At 37.6% G+C, this 24,940-nt stretch overlaps 1 protein-coding gene across 2 annotated transcripts in view; it reads right to left on the minus strand.

The window, feature by feature from the left end:
- grm5 (glutamate metabotropic receptor 5) overlaps positions 1-24,940 on the minus strand; it is a 77,797-nt gene that overhangs the window by 33,999 nt on the left and 18,858 nt on the right. The gene's annotated exons all lie outside the window — the stretch shown is intronic.

Below are 24,940 nucleotides of genomic sequence, written 5' to 3' on the forward strand. Positions count from 1 at the left end.
GTCCAGTAAGATCTGACTGGGAGCTAGATAGACTTCACTCGGATGGCTCCATCATCTTTGCAAACAAGGCTCTGAAGTACCTGCTCCACTACAAACTGTTTAACACTGCAATGCACACTTATACACATATTTGAAAGCTTATTTGAGAAACATAAAACCAAACCAAACATGATATTAAGTTGTGCTGGGAATAACGCAACAGCAGAAGAACTCAAAGAGGAGCCTTCAGGAGAGATTCTAAGCAAGAGATACGTATGTGTACCCATGTGTGTGTGTGTGTCACAACTTTTATAAGAGAACACACACTTGTCACATTTTAACAGCAAAAATAAGTTTTTAAAATGACATCTGGACTCTCTCGCTTCCTGTTTCTCTCCACATGTTTGGAGGCTCAGGGCCGTTGCCACAGCGACCAGCCCACGCTCAACCTGCTGTCTGTACTTTGCGTCTCTGTTGCACTGGATTTAAGTGTATGCGCACTTGCATGTTCTCTATTGCAGACACATGCACGTAGTTTTCAGTTCACTGTTCAATTAACACGAGACACTGTGTACCAAGATCACAATTGCTGTTTGAATAATGGTACAGTGTTTGAGTGTTATAGGACACTGTGGCACCTTAAGCAGTATTCTAACAAACCAATTCTGAAAATCAAACCCTGGGGCGACTGCCTTCCCAATCCGTTCATTCAGAGTATAATTAGTAACTAGAACTCATTTGCAAATGACTATTAATTTTTACTAGGCTCTTTCTTAGTTCTAAAATTCATCAGGATGGAGAAGACATGTGGCTCCTTGGATTTTAGTCTTTTTTTTCTTTTTTTGCTTTTACTATAAAGTATAGTTGTTCTTCCTTTTAAAAAAGTGGTTTTAATCTGCCTCTCAAAATGAAATTTTAGATTACATCTGTTTTACACTCTGATGGTATTCATTGTTGTTGACAGATCTGTGCAACAAGCTTTTAACCAACTAAGACCTGAGCATCCTTGAAAGCATTATTACGCATAATAGGTAGGTTAGGTATTCAACACATTTTTTTGTAATTTTGTTTATGTGACATTTCCCACTATAGAACAGGCAAAGAGAGGGGCTTACACAACAACAAAGTTTAGAGCTCCTATGACAAACAGGAGTCGGTTTTTCTACATGAGTTGATCATAAATGGAATTCTAAGACTGGTCATTATTACACACTACAATCAGAGCCAGTGGATTCATATAAAAATCATGTGAAATTCATATAAAAACCTTCCAGGCAAACACAATCGACAGATAAAACCGCTTTTTACATCACCTGATGATGTGCGTATTTCTATTGACACTTTTGTTCAAAACATTCATGTAACATTCTGCGTAGCACCTATGCAGAAGTGACATTTTTGCTTTTATTGATCATCTCTGGCCTTTTAATGTTCCATTAGTGACATCTTGTAGGTTTTTTGGAAAATATGTAAACTTTTAGTTTGTTTTAAACCTTCCTTCAATCAGTTCCATACCACGCTTAATGAAATGAATAAGATGTTGTTGTTTTCTAAACTTTCCAACAAACATCAACAGTCAAAGTAAGACTGCAAAGAGATTTTGTTTGACGCTGAGCTAACAAAAACGAATGTGGGCAGTCATAACAGAGAAATATGTGTTAACTGTTTTGTTGTGTGTCTTTCACTTTCACATGATTTGATATTTATCCCAAAAAAGTGTTTTCACTCATTTATTGCATTAATAACCCACAGTAGGAGAAATCTGCAAATTAGGATTTTGGATTTGTAAAGGTAGTAAAACCCCTCACTACACATTTTATTCACTTTTCTCAGACATCAACATTTTCACACTTCTCTCTCTTGCTTAAACTCTAAAGTTACATTCACACCTTCCTCAGCAACGCTCATTTAAGCTGCTTTGTCTATGTAAACGTACAGACACGCGTTCCAGGCTTCCGAGTTCAAAACCCGTGTTCACTGAATACACTGAATAATTAAAAGATTAATTGAGCAGGTCAACAGTCAATCAAGACGCAGAACGCAGGTAATTTAAAAAAAAAAAGCATGCAAAGTTGCACTGAACAAAATCTAAAGAGCAAAATTGCAAAAGGTGAACCGCAATATAGAACATTCAACATGGTCCATGAATTGATACGTAAAAGATTTAATTAACTTTGTGACTATACAATGCCGGATTGATTTTTTTAATGGTCCTATTCACATCCCTAATAAACGGTAACTTATAAAATATTACCTTTGGCCAATTGGATCAGAAGCTTCGAGTGTTAAAACATTTCCAAAAACTAAACAATAACAATGGAATTTGATCAAAATGAAAGAAAAACTGCTGGTGTTAATGATTAATTATAAAAAGTAAACATTTTGCTGTGCTACTAATTGCTTTTGATCTTGGGGTTCTAGTATCTGGCCTCACAGTTAAGTGTGTCTACTTTATTTTTACCGTCCTGCCTTTAGGTATAAATTTAAATTGTTCTCGATTTATTACTTCTCTGCTTGTTTCCAGTAAATAAGGTCATGCCTTTTGTGAAATATTTGACTCTGATCGTAAGCTGTGCTGCCAATAGGTCACTTTATAAATTAATGTCTGGGTTCAATAATAACATGCCACCAGACCACAACCCACACACCATCTAGCTACCATGGCAACCTGGCAAAGACTGTAGATGAGCATCTGTTGCTTACAACCATAAAGGCGGCACACACAAAAATACACACTTTATCCGAAAAAACGGCACTGTAGTAACAGACCCTGACAGCATTAATTAACTCCACAGACAACACAAGCAAAGAGCATCAACACTAATTGAAGGAAGATTGTGATCTTTTCAAAAAGAATTACTATGAGGCGATTAATGCGAACAATCCAAAACTCACAGAAGCCGGCCAGCAATACAGGTTTTGGGGTATTAGAACCAAGATTTAAACATTCAAGAAAAATACAGAAAACTGAAATACTGTGAAAAAGATATCCAGAATCTAGATTTTTTTTGTCTTTCTAATTGTTTGAGGAGTCCACAGAGAAAACAGCTAAGTGAACAACGATGAAGCACAGCAGCAATGGAAATACACCAAACAATTTTCATATGCATCAATAAAACTGAGCATAAACAGTGAACCAAACCTTAACATTCACAGTTGATCCTAAACAATGTTGGATTTACAATCCAACATTCACTGCAGTGGCATTTCATCCGAATTTATTGCAGCACTGCTGGTGTTAGCAGTTCAGTATTCAGTGGGATCCAAACCCGTCACAGTTGCTCCATGTGTGCTGTTAAAAGTAATGAACATGCGGCTGCCTCAGGGGCTGAAGGAATAAGGTGCTCCGTGTGCAAGTTCTTCAACAGCCGCTAAAGAATGGCTCCAAAAGCAGGTCATGCAACTTTTATCATAAAAAAAATACTAGCATTTTTTATCATAAAAGTGGTTATCATGGTCTTCTAATAAATGTTTAAATTATATCAACTAATTTGTGAAGCCAGATAGTAAAGTTCATACTCTACACCAACACTTAATTTATTTGGTGGTTCAACTCCCCAATTGCTGAGTGTCAAGTAAGGAGAGTTTGGGTCTCATTTTTACAGTAGAATCTTTGGCATGACTCAAGCATGACTTTGAATCCAAGAACAACCCGTCTTAGACACTAACACTAAACCACTGAATTGGTTATTTGAATTCACTCTAAAGAGTGGGATTAACATGCCACTGTCATGCTGTGCCATGTGAACCGATACATAAACGGTAAAACTTGATTATTATGGTTGAAAAGACTATCAGATTATTACTTATTATTATTAGTAGTAGTAATAGTAGTAGTAGTAGTAGTAGTAGTAGTAGTAGTAGTAGTAGTAGTAGTAGTATCTGCTTTTAGAATGCAACACAGTGCATTCTAAAAGCAGTGAGGGAACACTGTAGCCAGATTTTGTGGTGGTAGCCAAAAAAGTAAAACAGTTACTGATAACAGCAGATGTGTCAAAAGTGTAACCGTAACTTAAGTGTGAGACTTAGAAAAGGCCTGACAGCTGAACTCGAACTCAGACCAAAGGTTACCTTGACAACAGCAGCACTCATTCGGCTTTTAGGTGTCTCCACAAAAGCACAGAGGAGCTGTGCTGTGCTGTGTGACACGGCGGTAACGATATGTGTGTATTCAACTCTATAATTCTGTGAGTGACCAAACCACTTTGCACGCCTATCATTCAATAAAGCCAAGACACCGGGAGCAGAACAGCCTGCGCCAGCTTACCATGGCAGCAGGTTCATTTTTTCTCATCTATCAATGCCACACTTCATTAGCCTCAGACTCTTAGTTTCTGACACTTTACCCTGTTCCTTTTCCTATTGGTCTTTTCTTCCCACACCTGGACCACTTAAGCTTTTTTTTTTTTGCTTTTTTCTTTAAGCTTGCCCTCATTTTTTCCGAGGAAGATGTCCTTCAACAAACGTTTCCTTTTTTGTCTCTTTGGCTGTTGACAGCTATTGTTACTTACCAAAATCATTATTGCTTTTTTATTAACATAAAATACATTATCTGAGTATTTCAGATTTTATCTTTCAGATCAAACCACTTTAAACCATCATAAAACGAAAAACCTTGAGGTCCTTCATTTATGCATTTCTTTTTGAGACCCGTCTCATGGGGTAGCAACAAATTTGGAGTCTGCCCGTGCCGTCACTGGGTGAGATGTCTGGGCAAGGTGCCAGTCCTTTACTATGCCAACATGCACAAAGCGTGGCTCCATGTCAGTACATGCACACCAGCTCCGCATGGCCTCTTAAAACCCAACAGCTACGACTGACTACGAGGGCACAAAAGCAGGGCCACTGCACACACAGTGATGTGGAAAGACAAACAATGACCCTCAGCTAAAGCAATTTGGAAAGAAAACAAATGGAAAAGGATGCGGTGTGTATTTATTGTTTGAGTCAACGTTGTTGGGTAATTTGGATTAGGAAAGTAAAACCTTGTAGTGGTCAGCTGATGCCCCCCAGTTATTGCACTCTGCACAATGCACTCTGAATTTCTGATTTCTTTGTCAAAAATATACAAAAAAAGGTGCAAAAACATTCAATGCACAAAACTTGCACCTGAGGTTTGGTGTTGATTAGAAACCTCTTTGAATTGAACTCATGAGTCTTTTTTCAGGATTCAATCAGAAAATATCTGACAATTAACTTGAGGGTAACTCATAAAGCAGTTTGGTTTAGTAAAGTTATAATTACAAAAACAAGGATTTCTTAAAATTATTTGGAATTTTGCAGTTTATTTTAACCCTTTAACGCCAGAACTTTAGCTCTATTGTTTACATTATTTTTACCAGTGTAACTATTCAACCGCAATTAATGTAAATCCAGTGAGATCTGCAGTGTAAAAAAAGCAGGCTAATTTATCAGCTGATATGCAACACTTTACAGAACTAAAGTGCTTACGCAATCAAAGTCAATCAGTAGATTCTGTTACAGAAACGGCCAATATGCAAAGCTGCTTTACTTCAAATCACAATCAGCTGATTCACATTGATCGCGACGTCTCCAGTTTTAAAGGGTTAAAATCCAAAAATCTACTAGCTAAAACCCCAGTATCAGAATTGGTGAGTAGTTATAGTTTCCTTGATGTTTCATACCAAGGGATCCGTAAAGTACTCATGTATTATTTACTCTTTTAGGGTGACTTCTTACCAGTAAAGGCTTTGTGACAGCTGTCTTTAAAAGTGGATACTGGATTCCTGCAGGTGAAAAATGGGCAAACCTGTACTGGGCACGCAAGAAATATCAAGGTCTTAAGGCCCATTCACACCGGGACGAGTTTAACGCCTTGTGACTAAACAAAGGGCACCAATGAGAGTGTGCACACCGACGCGAAAAAACGCCACGCGTCAAAGCGTCAAAAAAAAAAAACGCCTCGGGTTCGTTTTTTTTTTCGACGCGTCGCGTCGAAATCTATTCGACCAATGAGAATGGCGCTTTTGCACACGTGTCTGGAGCTTCTGAAGTTACAGTAAAACACAACTTGGGGGCGCTCAAACAAAAAACTGCCTTGCTGAACACACATACCAGCGAAGAAGATGGACGCCGAGTAGCGTCTACACAGCAGCGAAGAAATAATGACGGACATTCTAAAATATCCCCGAACCAAGCACCAGTTGGAGCAACTGGTGTTTGAAATATTCATGTTTTCTTTGTATGATTCTGACAAGCGCGTAAATACTTGCTCTCTTCTTCTGAGGGAAAAGCGACTTTAAGAAGCGTAAAGTTGCGCAGCGCCACCTTGTGTACAGGAGTATTTCTGTTTACATTAAGCGCCATCTAATGTCAGGGAATGAAATTGCATGTTCGCTCGGCTCATCGTCAGCGAAAATCACCTAGGTGTGAACACAAAAAACGTGGAGAAAAACGCTGGCGAATAACGCCTGGCGAATATTCGTCCCGGTGTGTACGAGCCTGCAGGGAGTAAACATTCATGCACATTTTTTTCCATTGGCATGCTGCAGGCGACAGGTCATAGTGAACACTTTTACAACACACAAGAGTAGTAAAGGTTAAGTGGGTGTGATGCAGGCACGTCAGACACATTGGTCAATTTTGAGAAAGGAACCAGTTAGTGCTGTTCACGTGATAGGAGCCAGCAGTTGCACTTTACAAATGGCCACAGTGTGATGGCACTCTATTACAGCATCACTGTTATGTTACTTCCAGTATTCTTCCAAACACCCTGTTGCTCCCCTTAAGATGCAGCTGCTTCTCTCTACGACCCTCCACAGACTGGACAACTCAAAAACTTACAGCACCCATATAGGTCAACCCCAGTATGGGTCCATGTGACTAAAGCTACGTTCATACCTGGCAGGCGTTCTCATGTTAGTTCTCATGTTAAGTTATAGATGCGATTGGAGGTACTGCAATGGGTTTTGAGCATCTGGCTCTCTATCTCATAACCTTTGCAACCATTTCTGTGTCACTGCTTTTCTAAAATAAGCAGTTAATTAGATAAATAATAGGTAAGGATTTACTAACAGGTTAATCCTATTTTTTTTCTCAATACAGAATCAAAAGTTTCAGTGCCTTTCTGCAAAAATAACATTTCAAACTCAGACTGGACTCAGATTTTGCTCAAACTCGTGTGGGCATGAAGACAATCATTCAACTATAGTCAGCCTTTCTCCCTCCTTCCTGCAGACTACACAAATGATAACTGTTAGATTAGTTTTTGTGACAGGAGCAGATGTAATAACAAAAAAGGAAATGAGCTAAAATGCATTTGAAATACTTGATACAGAAGCTAAAAATAAAGTTACAAGATATGCAGGAAAAAGATCTTCCTTCATTATAAATATTTTATTCTACACTTTTTAAGAGAGGTGATTTGTATTCGAGTACATTTGTTTAAAATGTAATGGGTTCTCCTTTCTGTCATAGCCATAATTCTCAGATAGTGAATTAAGGTTTTACAGAAGGCTGGGATAAGAAACTTTAAAACACTTTGGAAAGGAAAAAAAGGAGTGTGAATACAGCAAAACCAAAAAATGAATAAAAACTAAAAACATTTGTTCCTTTCTGAAACTTAACCCAGCCTAAGTTCACTTTAAAGATCTCACTATGACAAGAACCCTAGGGGAACAGAAGAGGACATCTGTCAATTATTTTTCTACAAGAAGAAAATCACACAATAAGGTAACAAAAGTAGAAAACCAAAATAACTTGGAAATATACTGATGTAATGTCTTAAGAGATAAAAATTAATTTATATATATTTACTCAGATTTTGAGTTTTTGAGTTTTATATATGTAAGACCCAAACCTACATTGTTTCAAGATGCTGGAAACTGTGTGAAAGCGAGTGAAAAGACAGGCATAAAGGGAGAAAATGGGGAAATGAGGATGGATGAGTGCAGATGGCAAACATTACTCCCCTCCAGCTGAGGTCTGTCTGGATGCAGTAAAGTGTGAGAGCAGCCCAAATGCAGAAGACAACGGCTCCTTCTTCTCATTTACAGTTACAGACTCTGTTTCAGATTTAAAAGGCTTGCCTTTTTTTGTGTTTCTGATTCTTTTTTTTTTTTCAAGGATGATTGCAGGTGTCCTGTTGTTTTTTCTCAGATGCTACTTTTACATACTAATTTGATTGCTCTGGAAACAAAGTTTTACTTCAACAATTTCAAGTGTGCAAAATACAACTTCTATTGATGATAGATTAAAAAACCAGAAAGCTAAAGATGTTCAAAACAAGTAACGTGGGATTTTTTTTAAAAAGAGGGGATAGAGGTAAAACGGAGCAGCGTAAAGACAACATTGCAGAGGGATTAAAAAGCTTAACAACAACAGAATCCGCTGAGATGGGCTGAGACAGACAGAGGATGGAGTGACACAGATATGATCTCTGGGGGAGACGCAGACAAAATAGGATCAAAAGTAGAATCTGCAGCGTTCCACAAGGTTGGAATCGGAGCGAGATCGTTGCCGAGAACCCAAGAGCGAAGCCGTTTGCTGTAAAAATGAGACCTGAAGTCAAGGGAAAACAGAAGCCCCCACTGTAGATTCTACTAATTCCTCTTCATCGCTTCATGCACCCCCAGCAAAACACCTCTGTCCCCCTCTGAGTCCTTCATATTTTCTACTTCATTTCACCACTATGGTGGCCCTCTGATCTCCCCTCTGTCTAAACCTTTCCAACCCTTTTGTTATCATGCTATTTTTTTTTCTCAACTCCTCATCAATCTGGCACAAAAATTGAGTCAATGCAAAGTCAAAGGGCTTTCAGAAGAAATGTTTCAGTTAAGGAAAGGATGAAGAAAGGACCATTTCTGTTTAGATCTGCTCACTTAATCACCAGCAAACAGAATAAGTATTTTCTCGTTTATCGCAGGAATTATGTTGTAAAAATAACTCACGATAGGTGAAATCCGGAGAGTAGAATTACAGATGTTCTAAGACAGTTAAACCACTTACTACACACTTTATACACTTTTCTCAGACTGACATGATCCTTTTCACACTTTTTTCTTGTGTTTAAAATCTCAAAGCCCAAACTTTTGTAAAAAATTGAGAAAAGGATTAAAGAATGTGAACAAAGATCTGATCATGATCCAAGATTTATGTAAATATGACAAACTGAACACTTTCTCTAAAGGAGACATGGCACAGATGAAATTGATTGACAAGGGTCTACAGCCAATCAGGACGCAGAACAAAGTGCAAAGCAAGCAGGATTGCACCAAAGAGTGAACCACAATAAACCGAGGGAAAACTGTCTACATATGCTAGGACTGTGTGGAAACACCATATATTAAAACGTCATTCCCTCTTGATAAAACATGTGCTTTTTTTTTTTTTGTTTTGATTTATCAATATCCAAGGTTTTCTGTTAAGTTATAAATAAGCAATTAATAAATAAAATGTTGTCGAATGTGAAAAGGATGCTGTTATATTGTTTAAACTGTGAATTCAAGGTTATCATTATATTTAGAAAATACCAGTTTTAGTGTTTTTTTGTATGTATACCTCATACCTTAAAAGTTGAATAAAGCTGAGGTCTGCATTTGTTGCTTTCACTTTGCCAGTTACGGCTTTAAGGGAAAATCTATATTATATTTAATGGTTCCAACACAAAACTTAGTTTAAAAATAAGTTTTAAAGCAGCTGCAGATATTTTACAGGGGATGAAAACAAACTTTATCCTCAGTAGTTAAGATAAACTGGAGGTTTAAAAACACTGAACACCTAATTCAGCCTCGTACAGGCGAGTCCAAGAAAACATTGTTTAACATTAAACCTGTTAAGGGCCTGAAAAGTAGGGGATCCCTTGTTTAAAGGAACTGGAACCAGGTACAGTTCACCAATTCACTTGTGGTGTATGACAAGCCAACATCAACCCCCTTCCCTTACAAAACAAATTTATTTCTCCAAATTTTTAAAAACTTCCCTAAATTATGACACTTGATTTTTTTTATTTTTTTGAGTCTCCCCTTAATCAAATTTCATCCGATTTTTGGAATATTCCTCCAGACACTGATAAAGAACCTGTTGTTGAATAAATACTATTTTTTTTCACTAATTCTAGCAGAAAGTTGGAGAAACTCTTGTTTGGAACTGCTCTCTAGAAGTCTGCAATGTTGCCATCAGTTTAATGTCCAGTGTGAACATGTGGAGCGGCAAACCAAAACTCTGGGGTTCAAACAAACATTTTATGCTGGTTTTATCACCCAGGTGCAAACACGCAGTCATTAACAGACAGTCTTGTGTAATCTAATGACATGCTTGTAGCTTGGAAGCAGCTGTCGCAGCTATTCTCTGCCTTTTCACGATGGCAATAATTACACCGGCTCAACGTGCGCGCACGCACTCACACAACCATCAGGACGCAAATAGTCTTTCTGTGTGACAAGCAGGGATTAGCCTTGTGAAGTGCCATTAGTGCCCAATAACGAGGCATCCACTTAATCGCCCACAGAATCATGTGTGCATCACAGAGTGTGTGTGCGCGTGTGAGCATCAAACAAAAGCAACACGAAATTAGCTGCGAGTTATTCGGAAAGTTAATGACCATCCCACTTCTCATGCCTTCACAGGCATTCTGTAATACTTTCTCTCAATGGGGGGGGGGGGGGGGGGGGGGGGTATTTGTGTAAAAGTTGGACATCAACGAAAATGTAAAACAACAGCAACTAATTAGGTGCATTAATAATGAATAACTAATTTAATGCCCAACCAAAAGTACTTTTAGAGCAAACAAAAAGGGGAAGATGGTCTGTTGATGTGCACACGAATCAATGGAGTCCAGTTTGACAAGAGTGCATGTTAAACCTGCAGTCCTATGATGAGCGGCACACATGGAAAAATGGGTTATTGATCCTCCTTGAGTCTGTGTGTTGTGTCTTCTAAAAGATCTCAGCTTTCTTCTGAACTTCCACTGAAGACAAACTGCTTTTATCACTGCAAAAGCACAAAATCTCAACAAGTATTACTGTCTAGTTTCTAGTTAAAATGTCTTGCTACACTTGATATAAGAAATAGCAAACTCACTAGTTTTTTTTTTCATTAAGATGTAAAGACTTGTTTTAAGAGAATAAATCTTGAGTACAAGCATTTTATCAAAAAATTAAGCAATTTCTATAATGAAAACGTATTTTTTAATTTACATAATTTTTATAAGCAGAAGTTTTACTTGTAATTGGTTTTAAGAAAGAGACTAACTGGAAAGTATTCATATTAAATCCTTAAGCAGTATACAAACATAATCTTAAAAGTTAGGATAATTGTAAATATTTGGGGAAAAATGTTAAATTTATCTACTAAAAATTTCAATCTATTCATGAGCAAAACCCAGTTAGTTTTAGCCCAATTGCCAAAAAGAATATATCTAAATAAAAGTGCTTACAGCTAGATTTCAAGAATTTCTTTTGGCGTAAAAGGGCAGAGCATCACAACTTTTTTTTAAAATACAGAAATAAATTCTAAATCTATTGGTGGATTTTTTTTGTCATTTATACCAAAGGAAAAACAGCTTATATCTATTATTTTTTAACTTGGTTTGAGAAACATATTTTTTTACAGTGTATTGGCTGTGGCTAAAGTGATTTTTTTTAACAAGTTTGTTTATGTAGTACCAATTTATGATATTGCAGTCCCTAAATAATTATAAGTATTCCTACAGTTACATCGGTTTATTATACCTGGGCAGCGAGATAAGCCAACAGGAAATCAATTTACATACATTTTCTCAGTTGCCGGTAAGATTTTAGCTGGAACACATCTAATTGTCTTCAAAGGTAATGAACGTGTGCTGTGAAAAAAATGTACATATACAACCCAAAATACAGTTACTGAAACAGAATAGTTTTTAAGTACAAACCACCCAGAAGCTGATTTTGCTGAAATCTAACACTCTCAATTTAAAAAAAGAAAAAAGCTTAATATTTTAAGATGTTGTACATGATTGTTTTTGGTGTACATGGGTAAAAGTGGTCGGTATGTGGTACATGAAGAAACCCTCCTTTTCAAACTGCCTGTTTCACACACACCAGCCATCCATCTTTATATCATTTAGATCATATCATTTTCTCTCCCGCTCTGTCTCCTTTGTTACCATGGTAACAAGCTATGATGGCTCCGCGATCCAGCACACATAACATTCATCCGACTGAGCTCCCTAGAAGAGAAGGGAATCATGGGAAACTGAGACGAGTCAATGACAGGGTTTGTCCCGTATGTTTGATGAAGCTTGGGGAGAATGCGTGTCATTTCAAACACGAAGATGTGTCGACACATTTAGCCACTGCCAACGTGCTGGATTTTCCAACTGCAGATGATCCCCAGAGAAGCTTAAACCGCTAAAAGACACAATCAGTGTAATTTTCTCCTTACTCTATAACTACTGACACATTTAAACAGAAATTACTGGATGGAAATGATTTGTTTAATCCCACACAGAAAATACTCTCCAGTTATAACAACATCAGCCAAGACTTTTCTTTCAAAAGAGCAAGATGTTTGCAGAACAGAAGAAGAGAATTGGAAAATCTTGAGACAAGAAGCAGACAAAGAAAATAGAGTTTTCACTCCATAATGTGATCCGCACAAGTCACACTGTGGGAGTTTCAACAGGAAAAGTCTACATTCCGAATAATTAAGCCCCCACTCTGACTTACATGAAACTATTGCAAAAGTGTTACAATTCTGCATTTTTCGTTTACTCCACAACCATCGGTGGATTTGAAAAAAACGTTCCCAGCCTATTGTCTTCCAGTCCCCTTGAGGCTCATGCAGCCACCTTAAGGTGCGCTATGAAAATGGTACATACCATTGTCCTGTATGTGGAAGATGTATCAGGAATTATTCTTAAGACAAATGGAAGTAGCACGCACTTATGACATACAGGTGATGTTGTCATACGGAGGAAAATGGCGAATACTTACATAGGCTTTACTCCCTTCTTCGAAGGCCTAAAGCACTTTACAGTCACAGTCCCGTTCACCCATTCACATAAATTCACACACTGATGACGCAGCTGGCTAATACTGGCTCCAACCTATAACCAGGACCAACGTGGGGTTCAGTGTCTTGCCCAAATACTGCAAACTTTGAAACATGGACAGACAAGGCCGGAACTGAACCTGTGATCATAACAAAAATGAGTTTTTTTGTCAAGATAAAGTGATAGAAAAATGATGAGAATCATTTTTTCCTGCCTGTCCAATAAGGGCTTGCTTTGTAATAGGGGTGGGCGATACTGAGAATTTGGGTATCCATCTGATACCAAGTAATTATAGGGCTAGTATCGCCAATACTGATAACCGATACTTTTTTCTTGAAAATTTTTGGAAATACACAATTTTTTTTAAATATTTATTAAACAATTACAGCAATTTGAACTTAACGTATCAAATATAGAACAGGCATATTAGTCATGGCATAATACATTAATAAGAAGAAGGAAACTAGTCCAAAATGTAAAAAAAATAAATAAATAAAAACAGCACCACAAACATAAGTTTTTAAAATAAAGGCAGTAATAAAATAGCGGGGGGGGGGGGGGGGGGGGGGGGGGTCAGCACCTCTGGAAACATTGACTAGCCTGTTTGTATGAAAGCTGCTCTCTGCCTCGCCGTCACTGACTGCTGCTCCCTGTACACGTTTATGCATTCACAGATCGTGTTAATACAGCGTTCTTTTTATTCCTGTTAAAAAGCGCTCTACACTCAGTGTGTAGTGAATGTTTCTTTACAGTAAACATAGATGGATCTATCATGAGCAACACAGATATTCAGTTCTTGCTCAGAGCCACCTTAACATAATTTGCAGCTGGTAGCTGAACCACCAATTATACACAATTACTGTTCCCTTAGCATTGGCGGCTTACAATAAAAACAAATGATTATTACATTGGAAATTATACTCCAAACTCGTTTCTACTCCTCTGTGACTAAAGAACCTTAATGAGCAAAGTGGGAAACTTAGTCTTTTTAAAACAACTATTTTTTTGAGAAGACAAAGTTTCATTAAGTTTTATGTTTTGAGTTCAGTTGGTCCAAGTTTGAAATCTGTTCACTGAAGAAAACTAAATTACCTTTTGGGGACAATTAGTGCCTCAGAAATAGAAGATAAAGGTATTCAACAATGAAGCTTCAGAACAATGGACAGAACTTCACTCCCACATCGGGACACATCTCCCCATTTACATTATGAGTGCAAACAGCTGTTTTACTTGATAAGAAAACGGTTCCAAAAATTTAATAATAAGAAAACAAAAACAAGGATTTTACAAAAACAGAGAGGTTGCATTACGAAGGTTTCCCTCCATCAGTATTCGGTACAGATCACAGAAAAGCTCAGCTTTAGCTTCATGTGAAGCAGCTCCAGCTTCTCCAATTTGCACATTTTTGACAGCTACAGATGGACTGAGGTCATTTCTCCAAAGAGCTGGAGCTCTGTCTCGTCTTAATTACCTTTGCCTGGTGCAAGAGGTTAAACTTACCGGTAATTAACAAAATATTCAGTACCTGTACAGGCAGTGCCAGATTTCAGCTCAACACAGATTGCTTTTCAAATGTATGACAAGAAGAAAGGAGCTAAAACTTTTAAAAAAGAGGAAGCAGGGAGAAAGATATGTGATGATGAATTTAGGTGATAAAAGAGGTGTAAAAAAAAACAGGGAAACATCCAGTAAACTGAGCAATCTTTGTATTTTTTAAAGGACAGAAAAATACATTCTGATATGTCTGTGTGCGGCATTACCATAGTTTAAAGATAAAGCAGAAAACAGAAGGTAAACCCTTTGATTTTACTGTGGATTAAACCATTAAAAGTAGGGGTTTTGTGTGTGTTGGGCAAGTGTTTGAGCAACCAGTGATGTAACCAGCAGTTTAATCCCTCAGTGTAAATCTCAGCTAGCAGCAAGATACCAAACTGAGAGCATCACGAGAGGCAAACAGCATAAACCATCTGTTGAATTAACCCACCCTAAAAAAAACAAAATCCTAAATAAACAATCATACAAATATATGTGTATATTTACTCAACAATACCTTCTGTCCCTTCACTACTACTGTCACTGTCTGTCATCCTCTCCAATAGCCTCTAATGCAGACCACTTTTCCCATTGGAGAGCTATAAGAGGATAAGACCGTTCCCTCAGAGAGCAATAAGAGGATGAATATAAGTGTAGGTTTGCGCTTGTGTCCCTCTGTCCCTGTGGTCTCACTATGTGTGCATGAAAATTTTGGAGCTACCGCAAATTTTGCCAATGTGTCAATCATCATCGTTCATCACTGTTGTTGTATTTTGCAGGAACTATACTATGTGTCCTGGTTGTGCATGTGTGTGTGCATGTGTGTATGTGCAAGTGGATGTGTGTAAATGTCTACATTCATGTGTGTCTGCCTATGTTCATAATTTCATATGTGTGTGTCCATATGTGGTTGCACAGGTATGAGTGCATGTCTGTGTGCATGTGTGTTCATATCTCCATGTGTATTGTATGTGTGTCTGTGTGTGCATACGTGTTCATGTGGTTGTGTGTGCGTGCATGTACATATGTGTGTGAACGTGTGAGTAGATACATGTCTAGGTGTGTGTGCTTTTGTGTGTATGTGTGCGTGTAGTTGTACATATTTGGGTGTATGTGTGTGTGTGCATGTGTGTGCATCTGTTCGTGTATAAGTATGTGTTCCTTACTTCATGTGCTTTGTGTGTGTTTCTGCGTATGCTCACGTGTGTGCATATGTGTTCATGTGGGTGTGGGTGTCATTGCGTGTGTGTGCATGTGTGTATGTGGGTGTGTGTGTGCATGTGTGTACATGCCTCCAGGTCTGCCCTACATACAGACACCCTCTTAATTCCCTGTCAAGGGACTCCCGGATATTCTTACGTGTTCTTGTGGTTTTGAGGCTTGATTGTTTAAAGTGTGGAGTGATTAGCTGTTCTTGTTCATCAGATTCGTTAAGCAGCGAATGAATAGAGGAAAAAGTAAGAACGTGATGAAAAAAGATAAATAATAAATGATTTCAAGTAGTCGTGTTGATGCACTCCACATGGGCATTCACATGAAAGTAGAGGGTATTCAAAAACTCCCATTTCTTCATCATTTACTAATAATCTATATATTTTAGCAACACATTTGAAGTGAAGCACCCTTGTCATTTAATTTCTAACATATTTTCAAAGAACCGCTCCTAAACCAGAACTGATCACAACAAGGTCAGAAATAAAGTTATTTCATTGAACTTAACACTATATTAAAGAGCACTGGCAGCCCAAGTCCTGCCACAGGGTATGAGATGAAATGAAACATGGAATAATCTGATGCAACAGCACCCATAAATCTCCAAGTTTACGTTAGGATGATGGCTGGTGCTATATTCTATCTCCAACGGCCGCCAGGCAAGAAAGGAATCATTTAATCATCTCCCTCGAAGAGCGTCAGGAAAAATATATCTTCCGTATAATAAAGTTTGCTCTCCAGTTAAATCTGTTTTTCACCATTTCAGTGAAAAATTGGTTGACGTTCCACATATAAAACAAGAAAAAAGGTACTTCTTCTGCTTTTGTTAGGAAGTTCCCATCTTATTGGGATGTAGTGGTATGTTTAGTATGTTCACTGCAAATGCCTCATACTAAAAAAATAGGGGAAAAAATCGGTCTGATTATAAAACAATTTGCATGATTTCTGTTATGTGATAAAGATTTTTGATTCATTTCAAACTTCCCTAAATATATATATCCAAGTTACTAATTGGGATAATTAATAATCCAGATTTGGCTTTGAATAACAGAGGGACATTATCTTCTTATATTTGATGTGATCTTTAGCATTCATTTACACCAGGACAGTTACAACATTTACCCTTCTACAGGGACATGAGCCAAAAATGAAAAGCAGTGTCAAAAAGAGCATGAGGGAAGAGGAAGGACACAGAGGGGCAGAAGAAAAAGACAGGTAGTGACAGGCAGAATGGTCATGAAAGTCCAGCGAGGAGGATAAAAGTTCTTTGATAGTTGGGGTTTCAGTTCAACAGCTTTTTGATCAGCTGTCTTCCAGCACTTCACCTACACTGACAATGGAAAATGAAAGTAAAGGTGGAGAAATATTGGAGTTTCAGACAAGAAAAGGGTTCGTTTAAACCTGCTTGACGCAAAGGAACAAAGAAATCCAACTTTTTTTTTTCCATATTTTACCTAAATCTGAATGTGGAAAAAAGGAAATCCTGATGCAACAAATTAAATTCAACAGTGACAATGACGAAATCTTTTCTAAAATAAAAGAACATTTTTAAAACAAATCTTCAACTTTCCAGGTTAATATGGAAGCATTTGTCGTTATTTTTGTAAATTTGGAAAACCATTTAAGGTGGAAATATCTTCAAATTGTATCTAGAAGTGAATGCATAAGAAGATGGCAGAGCAGGGAGCTTTTGGCCCATCCAGCATATTTTCTACTTTACAAAAACAATCTTTTTAAACTGCATTTTTTACCCATGCTCCTAATTTGCAACCAATTGAATAAATGTTGCTAAATGCAATTTTAAACATAATTTACTTTCTACATGTCCTCCATCTTCAGAAAAATACCACAAAAACCCAAATTTCATCAAAACGTGTCTTTAAATCCTGTCTAATTTTCAGTTTCTCAGGCCAAGTGTTCCAAAATTTTGGTGGACACTACCACTTCACTACATCTATTATTCCTGCATCTTCGTAATTTACAGTCTCCTCTGGTTAACCCCCTGGTGCAAATCCCAACATTGTTTATCTAATAATTTACTTCAAAGCTGGGATGCAAGCCCATATAACATTTTAAAGATGAGACAGGCATTAACTGATAATTTTCAAGATTCATATTATATTTACCAACAATGTTACAATACTGCTAATGTGGAGGCTTCTTATCAAGGATTTTCAACATGTATTTAAATAGAGCTGCCTTAGCTGTAATAAGACCTTAAGGTTTGATAAATTAGGTACAATAGGTAAGTAGGTTTAAAAATTCTAAAAGCTTTTTGTCTCACAGTTCTTTTTTTTTTTTTCCTGAAAGGAACCAGGTCAATCACCTAGTCGTCTTTAGTTATGGCACCATGACTGGAAGCCATGAAGCTGCAGATCATTAATCCATAACTAAACGTCAGAAAGATACAGGAAGCTACTCTCACTGTGAGCACAAAGCAGAACCATGCATCATCTGCACAGTCCCACTGCAGCATGCACGCACAGCGCTCCAGATTCACACAAAGCCTGGGGGAAAATAAATACTGACAATCAGTAATCACATAAATCATGATGTACATAAAGAGAAACTTTCTTTTCATCTTCTGCCTTCCCGCTCAACCATCCGCCATTAATTATAACACGCTCCCCAGTGTTTCACTGTGTTCAGCCTTTCACTGTGACACTTTAAAGAAAGAGCAGAAGTTTCCATGGTTTCAGAGAGAGAACGCCAAAAAGCTTTTTGTCCAGTAGACTATCGACCTATATTTGTACATAGAGGGCAATAAAATGTACATTTACCAATGCATTTTTGTAAAAGCTGTACCACTAGGAGTATTTTTACTATATTACTACCGTATTTAGGAAAACACAGTCATCTCTCAGGGGTAAATCTGCATATTGTTACTTTTTTTTATTTGTAACATTTTTCACCTTCCTATTTATTATAGGAATGCAACGTGGTGCAATATTTGCCTCAAGAGAAAAATATGCTTGATATCAGCCGGTTTTAAGATTTGAAAGAATACATTTGCAGATAAAGTTCATATTTGAAGCCTTGGTCTTAACTGCCCTTACAGGTGGATAAAGGATGTCTGTAGGGGAAAAAATTGGAAAACCTGTTCATAGAGGCATGGAGGTTGTTTAATATCAAGGTCGTAGACCAGTGAGCCCATAGAGCAAAAATGTTCATACACATTTTCTATGATTATGCTGCAAGCAACAGGTTGTAGTTAACAAGCCAGCATAACTACAACAAGCAACAAGCAAACATAAATAAGCAGCTTACATTATCCTTACAATTAGTTTACAAGACACTTAGCACACACACAACATTTTCATGACATCCCTTGAGGTGGCCATACGGGGCGAAAGGGGAACTGCAAAAGGCACTCCCTGTAAGAGGTGGCCGCTCCTCTCTATGACCCTCACAACCGAGAAAACCCCAAAACTCACAGCACCCATAAGTTTGTGTGTGACTAAGGCTTGAGAAAGCCTCTTGGATAAGAAGCAAAACAAGCTTTGTCCAGTGAATTCAACAATCTGCATGTGCTCGCATCAAATCAGTTCTGAGGCACAGCCGGGGCTGCTTACTGGTACAATGTAGCCTAAAATATAATGTAATTCAAAGCCTTTTTCATGGGCTTATCAAAGTTCTTCTTTGTGTTGTTCACAAATTGTTCAAAAAGTGTCGATTTCCAAGGTTGGCCCCGCTGGCTGGATTTAACCCTTATGCTATCCTATGACCCCACTCTTACATTGACGTGTTCTCCCTACCATGACAAAGGTGGATAAAGGTGGAAAGATTTCATGTAATCCATGGACACCAGTGAAGATCACAAATCATTGAAGAAAAAAGTTCAGCGCACTGTCTAGTGGGTCTAGATGACCCCATTCCCAATGTTAAAGTGCCTAGGATAGTACAAGGAGATTTTGGAAACAGAGGCTTCAGATAGACATGAAATATAGCTTTTGGAGACATTTGGGTTCTGGGATTTGGGTTAAAACTTCATAATAATTATCAGAACACCACTGGGAACATTTGTCTTTCATTGTTAAGGGTTAGGGAACCCTTGCTTTTCTTTTCACTGCGGTTCCTCTGCCGCGGCACTCTTGGGCATCCACATACAGGTGTCTACGCCTAAACCAGACGTCTTGACTCGCTCAGATGCTACACTGTGAAATCTTATTTTCCAGTTTTCTAAATCAGAACTCCGAGAAGGTGCGGGGCGCCGAACACTCCTGACCTTTTTGCAAGCAATCAACTTTCTGTTATGTATCACAGTCATCCAGTTGGGAACAAAGCCAGCAGTTTGAAAAGTGAAATTTCGAAGTGAAAGAAATAAAATATTAATAAAAATGTATGGTGATAAATACAGAGAAGAAGTAAATGGGGACAAGCACAAACAATGTTTAAGATCATACATAAGGAGAACGTCTCTATTAAAAGCCTCTTCAGTCACCAACGATCAGAGCAGGTAAAGGCCGTCAGCACTCCTGTGGTTAGAGGAAAAACGTGCAAATGTACAGACGCAGTGGCGCTCACATCTTTATGGACAGAGCACCCACGCATACTCACAGCCATTCACATAAACACATGCGGATATGCCACATGCAGCATCACCCCTGCTGCTATGCTGGATTCATCCAAATATGGTAGAGGAAATTGCCATGGCAACAGCAGACAGAAAGGGTGCAGACTTGTGCGGGATGATCTCCAGAGAGTCACCTTGACTTTTAGTTCAAACTATTGTTTTTGCAATTCATTCAAACATATAGTTTTTCTTTAAAAAAATAAAAAATAAAAACAGCATGCGTGTCAACTTTAAAATCTTTGAGTGTGGTCTCACGGTGGTTTATATGGTTGTAAAAAGAGATTACCAGAAATAAATATAGTAACTCAATTCAAGCAGAACCTGTTAATGTGAATGACAAAATCTAAAACACTAAAATACTCAAACATAGAAGATCAAGATTCCACTGATATATTTCCCCAGATGATGGGTCACAGCTGTTAATTCTAACTGAACAGTATCTTTATTATGGATGGAGGAAAAGAAGATCAGATCAGATTAAATTAAAACAAAGAACTGTATTTTAACTGGAATTAAGATTATTTTTAATTTCAAAATTGCTAGAAAACAAAGCCTGCTTTTTCTTAAAAACAAACCTTTATGTGGAGTGTTTTCTTACACAAAAACATATCTTTTTCAAATCACTATACATCAATGAGCTTGTAAACTTTTTGCCACTACAAGGATGAGGAATTATGAAACTCAGGAAATGAGGAATAAACCCATGTGTGAACGTGGTCTGTTACTGTTAGAACAGCCTTTGTTTACCGCTTTTTTCTGCTTCCTAGTGTGATGTTTGTGTCCAAATCTAAATAGAATTGAAACTAAGCCATTATTTTTATGGATAAGCATCTTCTTCATTTGCTTTACCCAGAAGGATGAGCAGTTATGGCTTTTTCAATCATTTCAATGTAAAAAAATTAGATTAACACAGAATGAATGGACCGCCTGCTGCATTACATGTGCCCTTGCTTTTACTGGTGTGTTCATTAAATGTAGATTTTTCAGTGGAGGCACAGTGAATATTATTAAACATCATTCAAAGTCCTTTAAGGTCATACATCCTCTCTTTCTACTGCACACATCACATTAAAACACAAAGAGCAATCCCATTTGGACATGATTCCGATGGACGCCCCCTGATCTGAACTTTGTCTGGTTTTGATTACACAAGAATAAAGTCTGGTTACGTTTTTGGATTGTGGGAAGAAACCAAGCGAGAAAGAGAAAAGCTACTGAAAATTCCCAGAAAAAAAACGGAATTCAAGCTAATTGCTGCTTTAAAGTCCAACTCTGATTATGTCACAAGTACAATCTTTTTAAAACTGCATTTTTTTTGTCCTGGTTCACAATGATTTGAATGAAAATACTCAGAAATGCAATTTAAAGCCAAATTTTCCATCGTCCATCGTTAGAAAATTACCACAAGAACGTTTTAGAAACACAAAAAAAACATTATAACTCCATCTTTTTAGGGAAAACTTCCAAACAATATACAATCTTTTGTTAGCACTTTTTATAGGGCAAACTTTTATAGGCAAGAATTTTTTTCTGGTTTGGTGATTTTCCTCAATTTCTGACAACCACCACTAGCCATTTGTGGCCAAAAAGAAACATTTTGATGATTTCCTTTTTTTTTCGAACTTTTACTTCAAATTATTTGTGTTCTCAACACCCGTTCATTTGCTCTAAACAAAGTGCGCTCATTTTTCTGTTTGGCAACATTTAAATTGTTTGCTTCACTTTTGCTTGTCAGTCGGATGGAAACAGATAATGCTCGCAACAGATTATTTACTAGGAGGCAGAGCAGCGCAGCCACATCAGATAATCCCGCTCTGAATAATATCAAAGAGCTGTTTGCACCCAGCGCTGCTTCGCTCTGACAGGGTTTTAAGCGTGTTCATCAAAGAGAATTCATGAAAGCACAAACAACCCCATTGTTATCTGACCAAGTCAAAAACACGGGAGGTCATATCATTTATAAGATAGTTAATTCTGAGCCAGTAATTTTACAGCAAAGTCAGCAGAAATGAGGGCCCTTTTTGATGAAAAAGCTTGATGTTTCATAAAACTCTCCACATAAGAGACTGTATTTTAATCTCCCCAAGGAGAAGGAATAATCTGATTTATCATCATCTGTTTGCTCCTCTGGTAATGTAATTATGCTGCTGTTAAATGACTGTCTGCCCAACTGGCTTAATCACAACTTACTTCCACCAACTCCCAGTGTGCGGGGCATTCACCCGTGACCATCTCCAATTTGTTACTACTGTCCATTTATGATATGGATGCTAATACAGGCAGATATTTAATTAGCTAGTCAAATTAACACCAACTGGTCAGGAAAAGGGGGCGGCAAGGGGTAGCACAAAAACCATCAATTTTAATCAACCATAAGTCAGTGGAGGACGGTGGTTGTTTTTCATCAGAATTGAACAGGTAAGAAAATGGAAAACGCACTTTCCGGCTGGATTAAACCTGAAGGAATGTATAATAAATAAGTACATTTTAACCCGAAATCCTTTACTAAAGTTGAAATATTTGTCAAAATGGGAGATAGTTTGTTATGCCCAAGTCTTTGTTTGGGTGATTAGCTCAACAAAATTATCAAAACATATGTTATCAAATTAAAAATATTAGGAGCAAATAATACTAATTAGGTTATACAGATTCAGTTTACCGCCATACAAATGTCTCCCTTAAAGACCAACTCCAATTATCTTTTGCTTTATCTTCAAAGTGTTCCCAATGGTCTTTTAGTTATAAATATGCCATTTTTAACCAAAATGAAAAAAAAAAACTCTATCCTTATCTAGGACAAAGTCTCTGTAGAGAAGAAGTAGTTCATCAGTAATTTACCTCTAAATTGTTGGTGTTACCATTTACATGAAGTAACCCCACTCCCCTTCCTGTTACCCATAACTTTACACCCTTTCCTGCTACCTTACAGCCCCTCACACCCCCAACCTAACATTAGTGGTGCAACAAAACTGGCAATCAATTTTGGAGCTATCCAGTTTTGACCAAGATGCCAGCTCAGACAAGGAAAACAAAGAAAAACATGGACCTACTCGTCAAATAGATGCATCAAAATGGAGCAGAGCAGGGAGCTTGTGGCCCCACCATCATATTTTCTATCTCACAAATATGCTGTTTTTCGAAAAGCCTTTTTTCTTCTTCTCCTGAGTCACAATCATTTGTATGTTTATATATGTCCCCCATCATCAGAAAAATGCAGAAAGAAAATGTTAAAAACATCAAAAACACCATTATCATCAGAGTTTGTCTTTAAGAACGGTCACCGTGGCCCCAGGAGATACACAGTTCTCCGGTTTTATTAACTGGTTTAGCAGAAGTTCAATGTGAGTTGCAGTGAGTCGACAGCTGGATGCAGGGAGAGATCTAAACATTAATCCTTGTTCTCTTAAAGTTACAAAAGTCAGATGAAAACACATTATTAGAAAAAAAGAAATTCTAGTCATTCTATAGCAAGCTGTTGTCTTCATAACAATGAATCACCAAGAGGCCACAAATTTGAGATAACTCATTTTTGAAACACAGGGTTCACCTGGTAACTGCACTGACCCTTCCAATCACTCTAACAACCTGAGTTTTTTATGTGCATCTCCTTACACTCTGCAGCTGAAAGTTGTGCAGATGATGATCCCATACAGAGCTAACTTCTATTCCAGCTGCTGGAATAGCAAATTTCAAGAGATATTAAGGGTTTTTACTTAATTAAAGAAACAAAGTGAAAAAACAGCAATAATAGTCAAATGTAGCAATGTTTCCAACTGTCCTTGGAAAAACAATTTGATTTAAGAAACAAGTGAAAAATGCAGAAAAGGCTTTTTAAAATGGGTAAAGATGGTTATTATTTGATTTTTTTATAATTCACTTGCTAACAGTTTTTTGTAAGCCAATGAGCACAGCTGACTGTATTTTAAATAAATCAACAAATTAACTGAATAATTAATTATTCCATGTTATTCTCAAACCCCGTTTTATCACAAATAACAAAAATCCAACACCAAATTATGACATTTAGTGAAATTTTAGAACATTACCTGACTCCACAGAGGACGATGATGAAGATGTTGATGAGGATGGAGATGAGCAGATGAATGAGGTGAAATGAGCATCATGCTGCTACGATGGTTTAATTACACATCACTGATCGCTGGGGGAGAAGTAGAGATAATTATGTTTGCTGTCTTTTATGGAACTCACCTGGTATTTTAACAGTCCCTACAAAAACTGTCTTGTTCTCAGCAAAAACCTGTGAAGCGTAAATTTAAGATTCATCTTTAAAGTGCACCTGTTCATTTCACATTCCTACATGAGGGGGGGGGGGTTGTATTAAAGATCCACTCTGGTCATCTTTTGATCTAATTTTAAAGTGTTCCCAATAGGTTTTTAATTATGATTACAGCGTTTTTAGTCAAAATCACAAAACCTGTGGTGGTACCATTGACACCCCCCCCCCCCTCTCTCTCTCTATGACAGTCACTGATAAATAAAAACTCTATGTTTAAACTCTCTCCCGCTAGCTTACAGCCCCTCAAACCCCCAACATTACCAGTGCAGCAATAATAATAACTGGCGGGCAATATTGGAGTTTCTATCCAGCCGTACAGTTTTGAGTCAGGTTCCAGCTCAGACAAGGAAAAACA

Source organism: Oryzias latipes, chromosome 13 (genome assembly GCF_002234675.1).
Source record: "Oryzias latipes chromosome 13, ASM223467v1".
Lineage (NCBI taxonomy): Eukaryota > Metazoa > Chordata > Actinopteri > Beloniformes > Adrianichthyidae > Oryzias > Oryzias latipes.